The sequence below is a fragment of the Pogoniulus pusillus genome, chromosome 18 (assembly GCF_015220805.1).
Source record: "Pogoniulus pusillus isolate bPogPus1 chromosome 18, bPogPus1.pri, whole genome shotgun sequence".
Taxonomy (NCBI): domain Eukaryota; kingdom Metazoa; phylum Chordata; class Aves; order Piciformes; family Lybiidae; genus Pogoniulus; species Pogoniulus pusillus.
The window spans coordinates 11,014,387-11,032,951 of record NC_087281.1 but is presented as its reverse complement, the minus strand read 5'-3'; positions in this window follow the sequence as shown (position 1 = coordinate 11,032,951).

The following is an 18,565-nucleotide window of genomic DNA, read 5'->3' as shown; positions in this document are numbered from 1 at the left end:
CTCCAATAGAACCCAGGTGATATGAGTTTAGGGGGACAAAAGGGGGAAGTGCAGTGTGGGGTAGGGAAAGGGGCAGCTATGGTGGAAAAGGGGAGGTGGTGCTGAAAGGAAGGAGATGGAGAGGAAAACAATGAAGATGGAGATGAAAAAAGGAAGATGGGGGAAAAGGATGGAGATGGAAAGAAGAGGAGGAAGATGGATAGAAAGAGATGGAGAGGAAAGAAAAAAGATGGGGGAGAAGGAGGATAACAGAAAAAAAAAAGACAAAAAAAAAACCACACCCAAAAAAATCCACCAAACACCAAAAAAAAAAGGACTCCAGACACAAACAAAAAAAAAAAATTAAAAAAAACCACCACAACACCAAAACACAAAGGCAGTGATCCTGCAGGTGTACTGCATGATCTTTCAAGGTCCCTTCCAGCCCCTAAATACTCTGTGACTGTGTGATCACCGTCTGTGTTATGTTAAATAAGCTGGTTACTTCACACCTGGAACAGACACTGAAATACAAAAGAGAAATTAGGAAGCTTTCTATGTATGTCACACAGAAGAAAACAAATGTAATGGCATTAAACTGCTCTTTAATATTTCATTGATTTTTCACAAAGTTGGGCCGCAGGGAAGGTTAATATATTTTGTTGAAATTATTAAATTGCTGTACATAAAACTATAACAATATAATTGCTGTTTAAAAAAAAAAATCTTGCCAGGGCAGATGGGAATCTCTCTTTGTTCTCTCAGAATTGTTTCTTCTATTCACACTGAAATGGAGTGTTTGAATTTCCATGATGCTGTGAAAGTGCTGAGATGAACTGAAGAATATTGCATAAGGCATCATTTGTTGCATGAAGTTAAACCAGTTGAGAGCCAGTCCCTTGAAACAAGTGCATCAGAGGTATGTTGTAAGCCAGCCATTTGTTGAACCAGAGCTCAGCATATTCCTGTCTTTGGTCCTGTAGCAGAACCATAGATTCTCAGAAGATTAATTGAAGACTGTAATTTCCAACTGTGCCCAGGTATTGAATTGAACTTTACAAAAGAGTCTGAGGCTTCTAAACATCACTAGTAAGTTTTGTTCCTGATCATCATTCAAATGAGGTGTGAGGTTGGCTGCTGAGAATGCCAGCACTATCTTTTTTTATTGTCTAGTTGGAATTGTCCCTATTGCAACTCGGTGGCTGTTGCTACTTCTCATGCTTGGTGTCTCTAAGAAGAACGAGTTCCTGCCAGTGGCTGCATCACGAGGAGAATTAAGCCCTAAACTAAATGCTGACTAGGTATGGAGATTGTGCCATTCCCCTTCTGGAGATAACAAATGGCCCAAGGCTCTGAGCAGCTCAGTCAAACTTTACAATTGGTCCTTGACTTACAAGGTATTAGACCAGATGACTCCCAGAAGTGCCTCCCAGCCTATTCTATGATCCAAGTGGTTTTGCAGGCCAGGCTGGATGAGGCTCTGGCCAGCCAGATTTAGGGTAGGGTGTCCCTGCCCAAGGTAGGGGGGTTGGAACTAGATGATCCTTGTGGTCCCTTCCAACCCTGACTGATTCTGATTCTATGATTCTTCATTGATAATAAAACGAAGTGAAGATCTTTGACTCAGAAAAATATCTCCAGGGGAAAGTAGGAGTTCTTAAAATTTCAGAATCTCTGACTGCTTTTATGTTTAATTTTCCATGAGATTCCTCCTTCCAAATTCTAATTAATCTTTGCTAAATCACACAGCCTGCATCATTTCGATTTCATGAGACCATTATCCCCAGCCACTACACTCATGCAAATTTCAGATCAGTTTTGTTTTCATTAGTGCAAAGCACCAACACAGATCACACAAATGGGGTCATACAGGAACTCCTTCATTCAAAATACTCCATACAAGCTGAGGTACGCTGATTATTGAATCTTCTCAGACAAACTTCTTACTGTATGTTCACAGAAAAGCTATAAACAACCAGCCCTACCACAGCTTCCTAAAGCCTGGGAGTTTAAATATTTGAAGAGAATAAAATTTCTTATACTTACAGATCCTGTAGATGGAGTAAGGGTGAACCTTCCTTTCTTGGGCAGGATGTTTATACAGTGAGTATTCTTTGTATGAGTCTTCACTCTATTCTTGCAAAATAAGAATTTTGAAATTATCCTTACTAGAAACAGAACTCTTTATTAAATTAAATGCAAAGCTTGTTTTAGAACAATGGAAATCGGAAAACAAAGATTAACACGATGGGTTGAACTTTGCTGAATTACTCCTTGCGCCCCTCCCCCCCACCCTTTGAAAACCAAAGTAATCTATGACGTGAAACAGGCATTTGACAGCATCTGTCAATTTAGAAGCTCTGGAGCAATTGTGCTGCTGCTTTGGTCTTGGTTTGAATTTCTCTGTCAATTTGAATAGATACAACAGTCTCAGCGAATGATGCTCAGAAGCTGAGAAGACATGGACCAAGTCAGACACACCAAAGGGGAAAAGGTAAAGTTTGTTGCCTCATCACCAATATCAGTGTCCCCAGAAACTTCTGCTTTAACATAAAAGCGTGCAGTTCAGTGAAAAACACAAGAAAGCTTACTTTCCTTTTCGATGTGAAGTTTGATATATGCTGCATAATAACACGATTAACGCTTTTTCAGAAACTCTGAGATGTATTACATAGGTATACATTTGTCTACAAAAGAGGCAAAGCCACAGCTTCTTAAAGGGCATTTGAAAAGTAGAAATGTTTGCCAAGAGACTCTAAATGAATTCTTGAACAAATAGGCAGCACATGAATAAATATGCTGATTTGTGACCAGCACAAAAAGAAAAGCAACTTCTGGTTAGCAGCTTGCCTAACCTAAATGAATGGTTTAGCCCTTCCTCCATTCGAAGTAGGAAAGCTTCTGTCCACACCCCAGACTTGATCTAAACTACTGAGTGTGATAGGAAAGTGCCTAATGACTTTGGATCAGACCCAGCAGCCTCCAGGCTTGATTCTTAGGCCTGCACCAACCCAAAGTCCATCCATGCTACCCCATAAACAAAAGTCCTTCAAATGTACATGTTAAAGTGTCAAATACCTGAAGGTCTTAATCAGATAGATCTTGTCTTTTGGAAAATAATAGAAATTTTACCTGAAGAGAGCAGTACAGGGTTTGGTTTGATACAGTCAGCAATAATGAAGAATCAGAAGGTTTTGTTATCAGAATTTTTTAATAGTAAGGGAAAAAAAAAAAAGAACATATAGTTCTAAGTGGAGTAGGGGTAATTTTTTGTCCGTATTTATTTTAATGAATAAACATTGTAATGCTAGCTAAATAGAAAATCTCGTCTGTTAATAGGTTCCTTTAGTTTGTAATAAATAGAAATGCTAATGACTAAAACTTGGTATTTGGTATGCATTAGCTTTGTAAGTCTTTTCTTTACAAGCTTCATTGACATTCAATATGGCAAGCTTCCTTTGAAACATATTTGTAAAATAACTACAGTATAATTAAACCAACAAAGCCATCTTTTAAGTAAGTGTAATAGCTCAAGTTTTCACTCTGCAACATTTTTCATTTTAAGGAAGAAAAATAGTTCTTCTTCAATTCTACCATATATTTCATTTTGCATCTCCTATTTTCTCTCCATTTGCAATCTGCGTATATCTGATTCTTGACAACTGTGACTATTAATAAGCGTGCATGAAAAACAGGGTTTGTACAATCTTCCACGTGAATATTCTTGTTAATGAGAGACGAAACATAACTTGGCAAACACAATATAGGTCGTATATATGTGTACATATACATATTTTTCATAGCTAATGATGGTGTAGTTAACACACAAAAATGTATTGATAGATATAGCAGGTAATAATCAAAGTGAATGATGTTTAATAAATGTAACTAAAAATATTTTAATTATATAAAAGCAATAGGTAAATAAAAGCAATTACATTTAATTTTGCTTTCAGCTTGTGAGCATTTTCTGTAAGCTTTAATAGAGGAGAGAGCTTGTGTGGAAGGCTAATGGTAGAGTCAGTGTTAACATTATTCATTAGGGTTTCTAAGTAGCACTTATTCTGAGGCATTTTTCTGAAAGACTAAAATGTTCTTGGTAAGGGTACTTGGATCCTGATAACCCTAATTCTCTAATAATATCCTCCTCATTCAGAAAATTAAAGTTTATGGAGTCCTCTGCAGTTTGAAAATCTTTATACTATTTAGAACCACGATCATGTTTACTGAGGACAAGCAAAAAAGTGACAGCTCACACTATAATAAGTGAAACCTCCTAACTGTTTCTGAAACTCTGTCCTCTACAGACATAGCAATATTGAGATCCCATTTATGGTATGGTGAATAAAAACAGTTGACATCATTGTTATAATCTTTATTTAAAATTGTTACCAAGGTTACAAATTACCATCAGTGTGTGCAACAGGTCCCTCTGAAGCAGTATCATTACAGATTAACCATAATGTGTAGGATTATAATAAAAGGCATAAGGGATTATGCACAAGCAAAAAATGCCAGAAATAACACATCCACATTATAGAATGCATTGCATTGCAAAATCTCTGCTCTCGATGCCGAAATACACAATGTGGCTTTTTGTTTAATTCGGGCATTTAGAGAGATGTTAACCGTATCCTGAAGTGGCTTTACAAATGCCAGGGAGCAGAGGGAGTGGGTTTTATCTCGACCTGTAAAACCACTGCTGCTGGAAATGTTCTCCCATCGTCTCCACTCTTAGCAGGGCACCTCGTTTACAGGAAAATGTGCCTCCATCGTGCGAAGCAGGACTGCAGTGAAAGAAAATAAGAGTTAGAGGCTTCCGAACCCGTGACCCTGCGGCCCTCCGGCCCTCGCTGACTGCGGGCCTGGAGAAGAAAGACCGAGTGGGGCGGCAGAGACCTGCCAGGCTCAGGTCTTCCGAGCAGTCCCGGGCACGGAGGTTGAGGGCGAGGCGTCGCCCGGCGTGACCGGATGGCTGAAGGGAAAGCGGAGCGACTGGCGACCCCTGGGAAAGAGGAGCGACTGGTGACCAGCCTGCCAAGCCGCTGGCGACCCCTGGCCAGCACCTCTGTTCCCCGCTAAACCACTCTACCCCGCCCTCAACTTAATGACACAAATCCAGGCTCTTAAAGTCTTTGCGACTGATCGTACTCGCTCATTTATAAATAATGATCTCCATACAGATGCATAACAACAACATACCAGAAGTGTTTGGGGAGAAATCCGATTAATGTCTAGATCTTTTTTTCCCCTCTCTCTCCCGGAGCAAAAGTCTTGCCACAGGTCAGCTGCCGCGGCTGGCCCAGGCTGCGCAGTTAAAGGGAAGAAAAGGCTCCAGGCGAGACGCTTCCCCGGGGCGGCGGGTGGAAGCTGCCGCCGATCGGCTCGTCCCGCCAGGGTGCGTCCCGCCGCCTCCGCCGCTTGCCGGGACCCGAGCACTCGGCCGGGACGCCAGCGAAAGCGGCTGGCATTTTTTTGTGGGAGGGAGCCTCTGCCACGGTTGGAACGTGAACTCTACGGTCGGCGCCGAGTTTCCCCCGGCGCCAGCACTCCCGGGCAGGGGTGTGGGGTCGTTCCGCTTCGCCTGGACCGGACCGGACCAGGGTGGCGGTGACGCAGAAATGCGCTTTCCTTTCCTCTTTCGGGCAATTTAGGGAAACAAGAAAAATAAACATTCTGGCCGTTTCATGAAACCGATGGAGAAAGCTCCGAAGGGAAAGAGAGCGGGCCACATCCTTTTAAAGGAAGGACAAGGGTTCTCTGAGGAGGGAAAACAAAAGATGACAGTGGTGGCTGTAACCCCAGCATGAACCAGGGACCTCCTGGCCACGCTCGGAGAGCTAACCTCCCCGGACTTCCCATTACCTCTCCATGACACTTCACTAATGCTCACACAATGGCTAACTGAGCAGTTTAAGTAAAGATATTTTAGCTTGCACTATTGTCTCCAGACAATAGGATGCAAAGCAACATCTGGTACCACACATAAACAGTGCCGTGCAACAGCATATGTTCGACGTCTGGAAGTTTATGTCAACACAAAGCAACCAAGGTGACTGTCGCTGCTCGGCATGAAATCTTAATAAATGGTCGTTTGCCCCGGTTTCAAAGTATGCATCTAGGATACTTCCTCCCGGAGCATCCTCTTCAGCTTGAGATTGCCCTATAAGATGTCTTCGGACCCCATCCACGCTTTCTCGGAGTAACCCACCAGTGAAAAATGCCACGGGAAGAGCCATGGCCCGGCCTAAGAACACCAGGTTACCCCTTCCCAGCTGCAGCTCCCGTGGGCACGGCTTGGCCGCCCGTGGAAGCAGCCGACGCTGAATGGCCAACTTCAGGAAAGCGCTTCTTTAAAGAGACTCTAGGCTAATGAAACAACAGGAGGTGACCATTGCAAACAGCTGTTCCTCATACATATTTCATTATATAATCAGATAATGTGTCTTACCACCTTCTCAATTATTCACAGATAAACATTTTCAAGACGTTTTGACATCTGTCTTAGGACTTGCTATTAATTTAGTCATCACTGTGGTTAAAAATGTATGAGGACTGCACCTCACAAAAACTTGGCTTACGAAGACAGCGTCTGTAGCACCTCACCCCAAGCAGCACATCAGGTCAAAGAAAGCCAAGGGGAGGCACAAGGTCTGAGCCTTGCAGTCCCCGGATGCCGCCCCAGGGGTCTGTCTGCTCCAGGATCTGTGCAGTGCCAGACACCTCCCGGAGCCGCAGGTGGCCGGGTGAGGGGGAGGAGACGGCACCTTCAGTCCCTGGCAATCCAGGAAACCACCTAGAAAAGTCGTGCCTTTTCGTTTGTTCTGGCTCTTGGCACAAGCTCTATAAGCCAAGGGCGCTCCCCACCGTTGTCTGGGGCCGCCCCTGAAGAGAACAGATACCTGGCTGGGGCCGCTGGGCGTCTGCTCCCTGCGCGACCCGTGGGGCCCCGCCAGCCCTCCACTCACTGTCCCCGCCGGCCTCCCGCAGTGGCAGTGCCCGCCGGGCTCGCAGTTCCGGGGGTTTCGCTCCCTGCCAAAGAGGAGTCCGCACGTCCCCGGCCGGGCTGGCAGTTGCGCTGACCCCTCCTGAGCGTTAAGAAAACTCACAGAAAATTTGTTTCACTGCTCGGGCTGGTTATAAACAGCAAAGCTTTAGGGAGTCACAACGTTTTAAAACCGTCTCTTTTGTGCCTCTCGTTTAGCAATAATCCGCTTTCTTAAAATAGGCGACACACCAACCCCCGAAACACACAGAACTACTAGATGTTAAACATGAACCTTAAAAAGAGAGAGCAAAGTCGAGAATCAAATCTCGACGACTTTCAGACATTTTACTGATTAAATTGTTCGGCACCTCTTTCCTCCCTTCCCTCCACCAGGCTACCTCTTTTAACCAGAAAATTCACACGCAAGTAATAATATGCCCGCTTCACGATCCTCCTGTATCCAGGTAAGTGGATTGAGACACTTGCGTGATTTCCCATGCTGCATAAAAGGATCTTGATAAAGTTACTTGCTGGAGCTGCGGTCTCGCCAATGACAGAGGCCTTCTGCTTTGCAGAAGGCGCAGGACACACGCGTGAATGAATAAGAGGCAGAACTGATACTTTCAACCTGGTCCAGTTCTTTTCCCCGTCCTGCGGGAGTTTGGCTGCCCACAACCCCACCCTGCCCCCGCTGGCCCTGCACGGAGGCGGCCACAGCCCGCGGAGGATGCACAGCTCCCAAAGGTCAGGCCGGCTCCTTTTGGCACATCCCAGCAGGTACACGGGTGCGGGTATGTTTGCTCTAAATTTTCAACCGGTGTCACGGACATAAATTTATTTTCGGTTGCACCGCCAAGGAAAGTGCCGTACCCAAGACGTTTGGAAAGCGTGAAAGACTTGCGGGAAAAGGCAAAGAAAGATTTGGGGTTGTAAGAAAGAAGGGATGCTCTGGAAAACGGGACACAGGGATTATTAGTGCTTTCTCAAAACGTTACAGGTATCTGAAGACCTTGCCTTCTTTTGTATACTCTGTAAGAGGTTCGTATCTACCCGGAACACATGATTTTTAAAGTTCGAAATAGGGGAATTCAGACTGTGGATGTGTAGGAGCGAGACTTTTCCACCTCAGCAGCTTATCAAGTTTTAAAGTGAGCTGTCAAAAGATCCAGAATAAACTCGGCATTGAAAGATTTCCGCTCTTGAATCCTCCTCCACTATCAGAGCTCGTTTGTGCCTACCTGGCTCCTGACTTCAGCTCTCTGAAGTCCTTCTGTAGTTTCAACTCTGTACTTGCAACTGTGTCTCCGCGGAGCCGTTCTGCTCATTCTCCCCTCCCCGGCCTCAAGACGTCCTTCGCCCTATTGATTTGCACTATAGCCAAACAGGGCGCAAAGACGAGAATTGTATTCGACAGATGCTGCTCACTCGTGAATAACAGGTTCAGTGCATACGGTATCTCTCGCCATTATCCTGTAAGTTAATATTGAGTAGCAATAGCTTTCTAAATATCAGAATCTGTTTATAGGAGGTGCAGAGCCATGACCTTCAGAAACCGCAGACTCGAAAACAGGGTAAATAAAAAGTCCACTATTACAAGGGAGATGTGTGCGTAGTGAAGCTGGGCTGCCTTTGTTGCGAAATCCTGACGGGAACTTAAACTTTGAGGACGGCACCGGCCCTACGGCTCGAAGAGGAATGGCTCTGCTCGATTTCTCTGTCACCCGCCGCGATCGTAGTGTTGCTTCGTCTGTTTCTGCTTGTTTGCAAAAGTTGTGTTTGTTTTATTCACAGGAAAAAAATAATAATGAGAGAGAAAGAGGAAGAAAAGGCAAACTAGCGCCGCTGAGTAAAGCAGCACGAGCTGCGGGAGCAGATTGCTCTTCAGAGGGCAGACTCAGCTCGGGAGGTCATTTTACGTGGGGGTAAATGGGAGACGGAGATAGGGGTGTATTTTGTTATTTTGCTGCTCGCAGTTGCAAGCAGAGTGTTGAAACCCCGCAGAGGTAAGAAGGCATTGGGGAAGCAAGCAATAGGATGGAGGAAGCTGGGCGGTCTCAGGCTCTGCCCGAGGGTGCCAGCGCCCCCCCAGCAAGGCAGTGCCGAGGCACTAGGCCGGGCCGCGGTGGCATCCCGCGCTCCTGTGGTTCACTCCCCGCCCACCCCCTTCCCCACCGGGCGGGGAGAGGGAGGATGCTCCATAGGGTCCCAGAGCAAGGATCAATATTACAAAGCGCATCCCCTAGCAGGGAGTGGAAACGAGGAGCGGGGGAGAATCACAAAGCACACTTTGGTTTTATGGAGCCGTCGGCAGCCCCACTCTGAATTAACTGTACAAACCTGGAACAACTGCGAAACCGCCCTCCTCCCTCCCTAGCCCCAGCTCCCGGCATTAATATGGCGCCTGCGAGCGAGAGAAGCTCTTTTCTCGGTGTTTAGCAGTTGAAATGTGCTCCGTGAAGGTCACACCAGGAGACGCGCCCGTTGGCTGGCGCACAGCACGAAGGCATGGGCTGGGCCGGCGGCGGGGCTCGGCAGCCCCAAGAGCCCGCGGAGCCCCTGTCCGCCATCCCGCCGGGGACACCAGGGCGTCCAGGAGTACGGGGCAGTCTGCCACAGCCAGATGTGCCAAGGCTTGGTTTCCCCTGTCCCATTATATGTCTGTATGTGCAAGGGAGTAGTACCCTGTTTCCTTTTCTGTCTTACTAGGAAAACAAAGCCAAAGCCACACACGCACACACACACACACAAAACCACCACCACCAAAACCAAAAAACACACACAAAAAACCCCAAACCGAACTAATCAATCCAGGGCTGCGAGGGAGCAATTCCTTGTGGTTGTAAATTAAAAGGCTCAAGCCTCCTGTTTGACTCTGTTAAGTCACGGGAGGACTGCTCGCAGATACTTTAAAGCACCTATCTCGTTGGTTTGGAGGTCGGAGCTCCTGTTCTTCAAAGAGAAAAGCGTCGTTCAGGTGATACACTGTCCTCGTAGATGTGTGCAGTCTCCCTTTCTGACGGTTAAATGCACCTACCAAGTGAAAAGAAAGAGGTAGTGCTGTTCACCACTCTGCTTAAACATTCCCTGCTTTCTTCTATCCGAGTCTAAGCAGGAAACAAGCTTCTCTAGCTGCCCGAATGAAATGAGAAAGGTGGATTTTATATGTGTTTAGTTTTGTTTTGTTTAAAACTTATTCTTGTCATTTGCATCCACTTGAGGAATGTGCCTGGAAAAAAAATCCCCCAGACTCTACTCAACACATTTGACGATAATCTTTTAAATCTTGTGTCTTGCTACCGCATAAGGCTCCATGATATTCCAGAGAAAATAACCCGGGTGTTAGAAGAGGAATCTCCTCTTCTAATGAATGTTTACCCTGAGGTCATTACACTCATAAAGGTCCTCGCTGAACTCACCTTGCTTCCCTTTTTCTCTGTTAGAAACTGGGATTTCAATCACAATGCCCTCGATTTTAAAGTGCCGTGTACCATTTAATGGCGGGGTACAGGCAAGGTTAGAATATTATTGACTTCATGCAATATATAAGATGGATACATTTGAGACTTTTAACTTTTTGTTGCAATGACACACTGTATTTTTATGAGATACCTATTATGCAGACAGAACCATTGTGCTGTAGCTGCCTCACAGTTGCTGGATCGTTTCTATCAGATGAAAGATTTTGAATAGTTTTCTTTCAACAATGCATCCTTTTGGTCTTGATACAAAGAATGTAGGCATGGTATACACTTAAACAGCTCTGTCACAGAGCAAGATTAAATAGAGTATATATCGAATCCTGTCTGCGGTATAATACACATAGGAAACAGAATGGAGCTTCCTCCACCACTGAAGGAGACCATTAAGGTCTGGTGTCTTGGGAGCATCTTCCAGATTTCCCTTATCTGTGATATTCGCTAAACTATTAAAAATCTTTATAGATGGGCTTTAAAATCGTCTGTTTCTCACGGGGAGACCGAGTTGGATAACGCAGTCTTTTAACAAAACCTACTAGTGGCGCTCCGGCGAAAGGCGAATTACGGTCTATCTGGTCACCCATCTCGGAAGCCGCCTGGACACGGGTGTGCTGGAGAAGCCCGGCAGATATGTCCCGGTCCAGGCGGCTCTTCCTTGTGCTCCTGCCGAGGTTCAAGAGGGCCCCTCTTGTTACACAGCCCCCGATGCCCCCCCACGCTCCCCCTCCGGAGGCGGGCGGTCAGTGGTGGCAGTGGGAGCGGGGGCAGGGGGTGCAGCCCGCGGGGAGCCCGCAGCTCCCCCTCCAGTGCTCACTCAAGCGACTTGACCAAAGTGCACGTGCTGAGCCCAACTTCCCTCTCCCCCTTTCCAGCTTTGTGCTCTCCGCTGATTGAGTCCCCATATTAAGCTCGAGATCCTTTCTAAGCAACTGCTAAGAAGTCAAGAGCATCCTTGCTTGCTTTCTCTCCGTGGCCTTTCATGCCCTCAATTTGTTATTCTACTGACACTTTTCTTAAAGTTAGCGCCTAGCATTGAAACATTAGCGACAAAAGCCCAGGAAAATCTCTCCCTCCTCGCCACCAAATCCTCTAATGGGTCAGTGAGTGTCGAATTTTTATTTGATTTCCAATAATCTCTGGCACTTCAATATTAAACCTACCTCAGCCCACAGCCTCACCTATGGGATATTTTTCAGCTTTGCTTTGGAAAGTAGAGACGTTCAGATTTCCTTCCACGTGCACCCACTAATTTATAGATGAGTGTATACAGCTGTCTTCGTGTGTATCTATGTCTCTATATCTACAGTAACGCTTTCATTCTGTGTCAAAATAACATATCCTGTCACTCCACGCCAAAAGTATGTTTATTGAATGGAACAGCACTGGAAACTGCATCTTCTTATCAAACCTTCATTTCTGTGTTACCCTGTTGTTAAATATCTTTTCATTTCTTATCCTATTTAAAAATATATATTACAGTAATTGTTGCTTGGAGGTCTTTTGTGTATCTATAGCTCCTTTGATCTGTATCTTTTCCTTTCTTTTAATTTTGTTATGAGGAATTACATACACATTTCTTACGAAATCCAAGGAGCGTAACTTTATTAAATAAAAACCTCCCGATCTTGAAGTTTTGCAACAAATAACAGTATTTTTTTAAAGTGCACGTTCCTAACCCACGTGTTTTAAATAAAGATCCATAAGTCCTCTTCACTTTACTGCGCAGATTTTGTGAAATGATTCTTGAGCTCTCTGATTTAAATAAGTTTTAGTGTGAACCAAGAATGAACATTATCCTCTAACCTGAGGTCAAGTGAAGGGTAATTTACATGACAAAGAATAATGCCCAATTTGTCCAATATGAAGCAACTTCACCTTCGGCGTCATTAAGAAGAATTTAGCACTTTCAGGGCTTTGGGGGCTGGGATTTTTTGGTAAATAGTTGGCTATGTATAGCGCAATTTCCCTTTTATAAATCACAATACAAAGGCCAACTTGTGCTCTTGAATTTCGGCATTATTTTTACAGCCTTAAGAGCGATTTTGCACCTGCTGGTATTTAAACTTTAACATATTAGCTGGGGAGGACTTATCAGCCCAGTGCATTACCACGAAAAAAAACCAAACAACCAAACCGGTCTTCATTAAGGAACGAGAGAGGGACTGACGTGACCGTTTAAGGCGCTGTCTCGGATCTCCTCGATCTATGCAGTGTCCGAGTGGATTATTTGGGGTTCCTATAGCAGCAGAATTACCGCTTTACTCCCCCTTCCCCCAACACTCTCTGTTCCAAATTTCTGCTGCTCTCCGGGTACTTTAACCCTCTCGATACCTCCTTCCCTTCTGCCTAGAGCGATGCCCTGCAGAGAGAGATTGTGAGGAGTCAGGAACACCTCAGCTGCACTCCTGCGGCTCAGTCCCGGCGGCCTCCCGCTCCCTGCTGGGCCGCGCCCGCTACGCTTCCCTGTGAGAGCACTTCCCCCAAAAAATCGGGTTGTACTCTTGGAGGTTACTTTTCTCTCTTCGATGGCCATTTTTGGCCCACTTAGCTCCCTCTCCTCCTCTCTGTCTCTCTCACACACAGTACAAGAGCCCGTTGAGGAAGTGATCTTAATCCAAATATCACACTTACCATCTGGAGGACACTATCATGAAAAAGTTCTGCTCTGCTGGGTCTCAGAGTTAAGGAAACGACCGTCATTAAGAGCTCGAGGCAGGGGAGAGGGGCTGCAGGCGGAGGGACGCGGGCGGGGAGCTCAGTTCCCCGGATCTACCCGCCCGGCTTTGCGCCCCAAGGGGTCGTGGAGGACCGAGATCTTCTTCTCGGCAGGTGCCTCTCGGGACGGGGACACACCGGGCACCGACCCCACCGCTTCTTCCGCGGACGCAGGCGTGCGTACCTCGACGCGCTTCCGCGGGGGGATCCGCAGGCTACCTGCTGCAAAAGGGGGGCCCAGGGCAGCGCCCCGGCTCTGCCTGGCCGCCCGCCTCTTTGGTGGGGTGGCGGGTGTCGTGTATTTATTCACAGCTACACCGGGAAAGTGGGGGCATTTCGTGTTCACAACTGGCTCCGGCTTGTGATGGTGAGATGTAGTTCAAGCAGAGCTCCTGTGTGTCATGGGCTCTTAACTGAAGCTTTGCTCAGTCATTGAGAGCAATAGAAAGTATATGGAAATCAATATATAGACAGTGTAGAGGGCAGATAATGGATTCGAGTCAGTGAGTGTTATAATCTGCATTATGGACTTTCTATTGTTTAGACTGAGCAGAAATTTCCAAAGGGATGTTTTGGGTTCTCTCTCCACACATTTCTCTTCCTTCTGTTTTTGGAGGGCTTTGTGTGTGTAGGGGGAGGGGGCTGTTAACTCCTCCTGTCACAATTATCAGAGTACACATACACACACACCCCCCCTTCCCGCCCGCCCCATCTGATTTTAAAGGTAGTGCTTTCACGGCGAAGCTAATGACTTTCATTTAATTGAACATGCCCTGATGTAGCGGATTGTTCTCGCAGCCCTCCGCCTTTGTTGCTTTTGGGGGGAAATAAAGCTAATCAAACCTTTTGTCACAGCCAAATTCTCCCTCAGGGTCTTCCAAACGTTTGTTTGAATAATTCACCTCAAGAATTGAAAATACTAATTGATTTTAAAATGCTAGCCCGGAGGGACGGAGAGATGAGTGGGCTGGGGCGGGGGGAGCCTGGAAATTAGAGGCGAAGAGCAAATGTCTACCTGCCAACGGCGAAGCCTCCACAAGTCGCTGCCCTCGCCGGGAGCCGGGGCCGGGCTGCACCCCCCCTCGTGGACTGCGGTGCCGCTGCCGGCCACAAGCTCTGTCCCCTCCCTCGGCCTCTTCTCCCCCTCCCCGCCGCCAAACTGCGCCCGGTCACTCGGTCTCGGATGCTCCGCTAAAGTGCCGACGGTGGCAGGGGTGGGCTTCACCGGGCGGGGAGGGGATCCCGATCCGGGCGCCTCGGCCCTATTCAAGGAAGAATTTTGATGCGATTCATTAGAAGTAACGAGTTGACATAAGGTAAATCTACATCGAGGGGGCCTTTCTTTGAGTGCATGGGGAAGCTTCATTAACCATCGCTAACAAGGCGTGCAAATGCTGTGATTGGGCAGCTTTCTTGTAACGCCAGGGCCTTAGCAGGATGCCCACCTAATGAGGGTCACTACAAGAGACTGATGAAATATTCAAATTTTCCGTCGCACCAGGAACTTTATACTAAAAGAGAAAGTTGAGGCAACTGTGTGCTTGTATACTTTGGGAAGGCACACTCTGGGGAGAAGACACTTAGCTCTGACATCTCCTAGTGAAACCCTGAGCTGGATGGTCGCTGCTTTTTGGTCGTTTGTTTGTTAAATTCGTCGACAGATTTCCCCATGCCTTCCCTCGTTCCCTTCCACTTCCCCCTCGTCTAATTATGTTTCTTCATGGATTTCATGCACTGATAAATAACTTGTCTGCGAGGTTCCGTGATTTTTCTTTTTCTTTCCTGGTGATTTTTTTGTTTGCCTTTTTTTTCCTTCTCCATCCCCCTCTTGAAGAAGAATTATTAAAATCAGCCTGATGGCTTTAATGATACGTCAATCATTTCGAAGTTGTGCTTGTTGCTAATATGTCAGCCTCTGTACACATCATCGCTACTTTGCTTGCTGCCACGCTTAAAGGCTGTCCCCCCCTCCTCCTCCCGCAATTTGTTTCTTCAAGTTTTCATTGCTAGGTTACAATTTCTAATTAGAGCTAAGTATTTCACTTAATATTTAATTTAGACGCCAGCACCTATATCATACGTAGATCAGTCAATCAAGTGTCCCTTGTTGATGATAATGCTACATCGTTAAGAGTTGTGCTTAATTCAGGAGCAAGTGACTGCACAGCAGCTGCTGCTAGTGCTGCTGCTGCAGAGCAGGTAACTTTGTGTTGGCGGGTGGTGCCCGCAGATCCAGAGAGATGCGGAGTAGCAGTCCAGCCGGCTGCCGCTCCGTGCCTCCTCGAGAAAGTTTGCTGCTTCCCAAGCAGGCATATAGCCGCGGAGGCGAGTTGCACTCGTTCTCCCTCTCCTTTCACACACACACACACAAATTAAAATCAGTGTTTCGGGTTTTCCTGTCTCTGTGTTTACACAAAATAAAATGTCTGTTGGCTTGGGGGTGTCCACAAAAGTTCAATTTGGAAGCTAGAGCGTTTCATTACACTAGTAATGAAATACCCCCTTCAGCTTCTTGAACCAATCCAAACCGCTAAAAAAAATCACTTGCCCACTTGTTCCTTAGCACGATCAGTACAGGACACACCGCATCAACAGGGATGAATTACGGGGGCCAGATGGGCCCCATCTTACACACCCATCAAATACACATCAATTTATCTCAGTAAATTCTGACTAAAAACAGAGAGAGAAAGAAAGAGAAAGATGGACGGAAGGAGGTGGATAGATGTGTCTTTAAAGACAACACTAGTGAAAATTTGTCAGCATTTTCCACTGAAGACCTGCACAAATTCCATAAAATCGTAATAAAAACCCTGGCAAGAGCAGCGCGATAGATTCTTCTTTACCTGCCCCGGGCTCTACCTCTCTCCCCCTCTCGCCGCGGCCGCAGTGCTGCATTTTCAGCTCGTTGCTACCTCGACCACTATGCCCCAGCCCCATCTAAACCCCTACCTCCTCCGATTAAAAAAAAAAAAAAAAATCAGACCTTGCAAGCTTCCACAGAGTCACTCTCGAGTCAAGATTAAGGGGCACTAGCTAGGCAGCAGAAAATCGCAGCCTCCTGGGAACGACCATCAAAACAACCAGTAAAATAAAAGAGCTTCCCTCTCTGCTTCCTTCCCTCTCTCCGGAAAAGTCCTCCAGGTTGGCAGCCCGACACACGCACACACACGCATACACACACGCACACAGAGACGCACACAACTTCGCAGAGCTTCCTTCAGAGGGAGAGTACAGACTTGTCCTGGTTTATTTGAATGGGAGGATTTTAGGGAAGTGGGGAGGGAGGGAGTTGCTCCCCTGCCCTGTAGAGCCACATGTCATTCTAGCAGCTGAAACAATGAATCATGTGGGATCAAGTAAGATTGACTGGAAACGGACGGCAAGTTCGCCAGCTCAGAGAAGATGGCTATCGGCGGCGAGGAGGGGGAACCTCGCCTCTTATCTCCTTGGATCCCCGAGCCCAGACGCGGGGGTGAGAAAGGGGCAGGGAAGGGAGATCGAGGCAGCGCATCCCCTGGGGGCTCCCCCGCTGGACCTCCGCTAGCCGGTAACAAACTTACAGGATCCGGAAAGGATTTTTCCAGCCGAGAGGGCAGTCGCTGCCCAGCCCCGTCCGCCGCCGTACTCCCGCTTCCCGCTGCTGCCGGTCGCGCCCAGATCCGCGCTCGCCTGCGCACCCGCTGCGCACTGCCGACGGAGACGGGCCCGCTGTAGATAGGCGCCCGCCACACTCGGGCTCGGCATTAGCCGATCCCATTGACAGTTTGTAGCCAGCAGCTGCAGTCATTAAAAGCCATTTACACCCTTGGCCTCCTCGCACAAAGCTGCAGCCCCAGCAATTATCTGCTTGCACATTTCGGGACACGAATGTGTGTCCCTAACAGGCTTAGGGGAGCGTTAAGTCCGCGGACAGGCCAGGCGAGCTCCTCTCCGCTCCCCAAGCTCTGGCTCACCCGTACCGCGCTGCCATGGCCCGCGTAGGCGAGCCGCGGGAGCAGGCGCGAACGGTTTAGGATGCTGGCTCCGTCCTTGCAAGAGCTTCTGTCTAGCAGAGCTCTTGTGCTGGACATCTGCGAGCGAGAAGAGCAGGGTGGGCTTCAGTGAGACCTTGATATTAGCTGATAGGCACATCAGGTTGTCGGGCTTGTTTGGTTTTCGACAGAAGACACAGGCACACAAAGTAGGCATGCACTGAAATGCCCTACAGATGAGTGCTCGGAGACAGAGATTTTTCACTAGAAATATGGGTAAAGAGCAAAAGAAAAAGGGAGGGAAAGGAGAGAGAGAAGCAAGGGAGGAAGGAAGAGAAGAAGGAAGGGAGGAAGGGAGGGAGGAAGGGAGGGAGGGAGGAAGGAAGGAAGGAAGGAAGGAAGGAAGGAAGGAAGGAAGGAAGGAAGGAAGGAAGGAAGGAAGGAAGGAAGGAAGGAAATGGAATTGAAGCCTTGAAAGATTAATCGTGAATCCTGATAGACGGATGCAACCTATAAGCAAATGTCTAGTGTATGATCGTCTGGGAGATTAAAAAAAAAAAAAAGAAGCCGGTTTAGATTTTATTCTGGAAATACATTTTGAGGTAGTTTAATTTGCAGCTTGAAGAAAAATGGAATCAAATATTAAAAAACTCCCACAGGAATTCCCCCCACCCTCCCCTCTGTAATCCTTTACATAAAAGGAAAGGATTACAAAGAAAAAGATTCTGTGTGTGTATTAAAACTCAGGCTAAACATATTGTTGTCTAATTAATACCTCCAAGTCGGTTGTGGAGGGGCTGAGAAGTCTCTTTCCCTCTTTTGGTGTATAACTGGAAATAAGAACCGGAGAAGAAGAAAGAAAAAAGTTTTCTCCACGTTTGTTCACAGAAGTGTTTAAGTAGATCACTAAAAATTAAGAGACTGAGATGTTTCCATTAGGACTGTGAAGCCACGTAGCTCACCAGTGACAGGTTAGTGGAAATCAGACGAATGTGTAATACAGCAAGCTTCTTCCAGTCCAGCAGCTCTTCCAACGGATCTATTCCTCTGCCACTTGGAATTATTTCATGAAGAGTGCACTGTGAAAGGATCACAACCACTTTGGAGCCTAGCTAAAGAACTTCTACCACCCATAGCAGTATTATTATTATTATCCTTCGGATAGGGCAAGTCACGCTATGTTTTCACATTTTAATTGTAATATCTGTCTTTCCCCCCCCCCCCCCCCCCCCCGCCCCCTTTCCCTCCATTGATGTCTGAAAGTAGTTTGGGCTCCAAGCCTCACCCCTCGATCTCCATCGGAATGCAGAAAAGATCTTTAAAAAAGTTTTGAATTCCTCAATGATTTTTCTTCTAGAAAGGCGGCTTAGGATAATTATTTCAGCTTTATTGAGGGCAGATTAGTTGAAGTCTGGATGCTGCGTTTCAATACT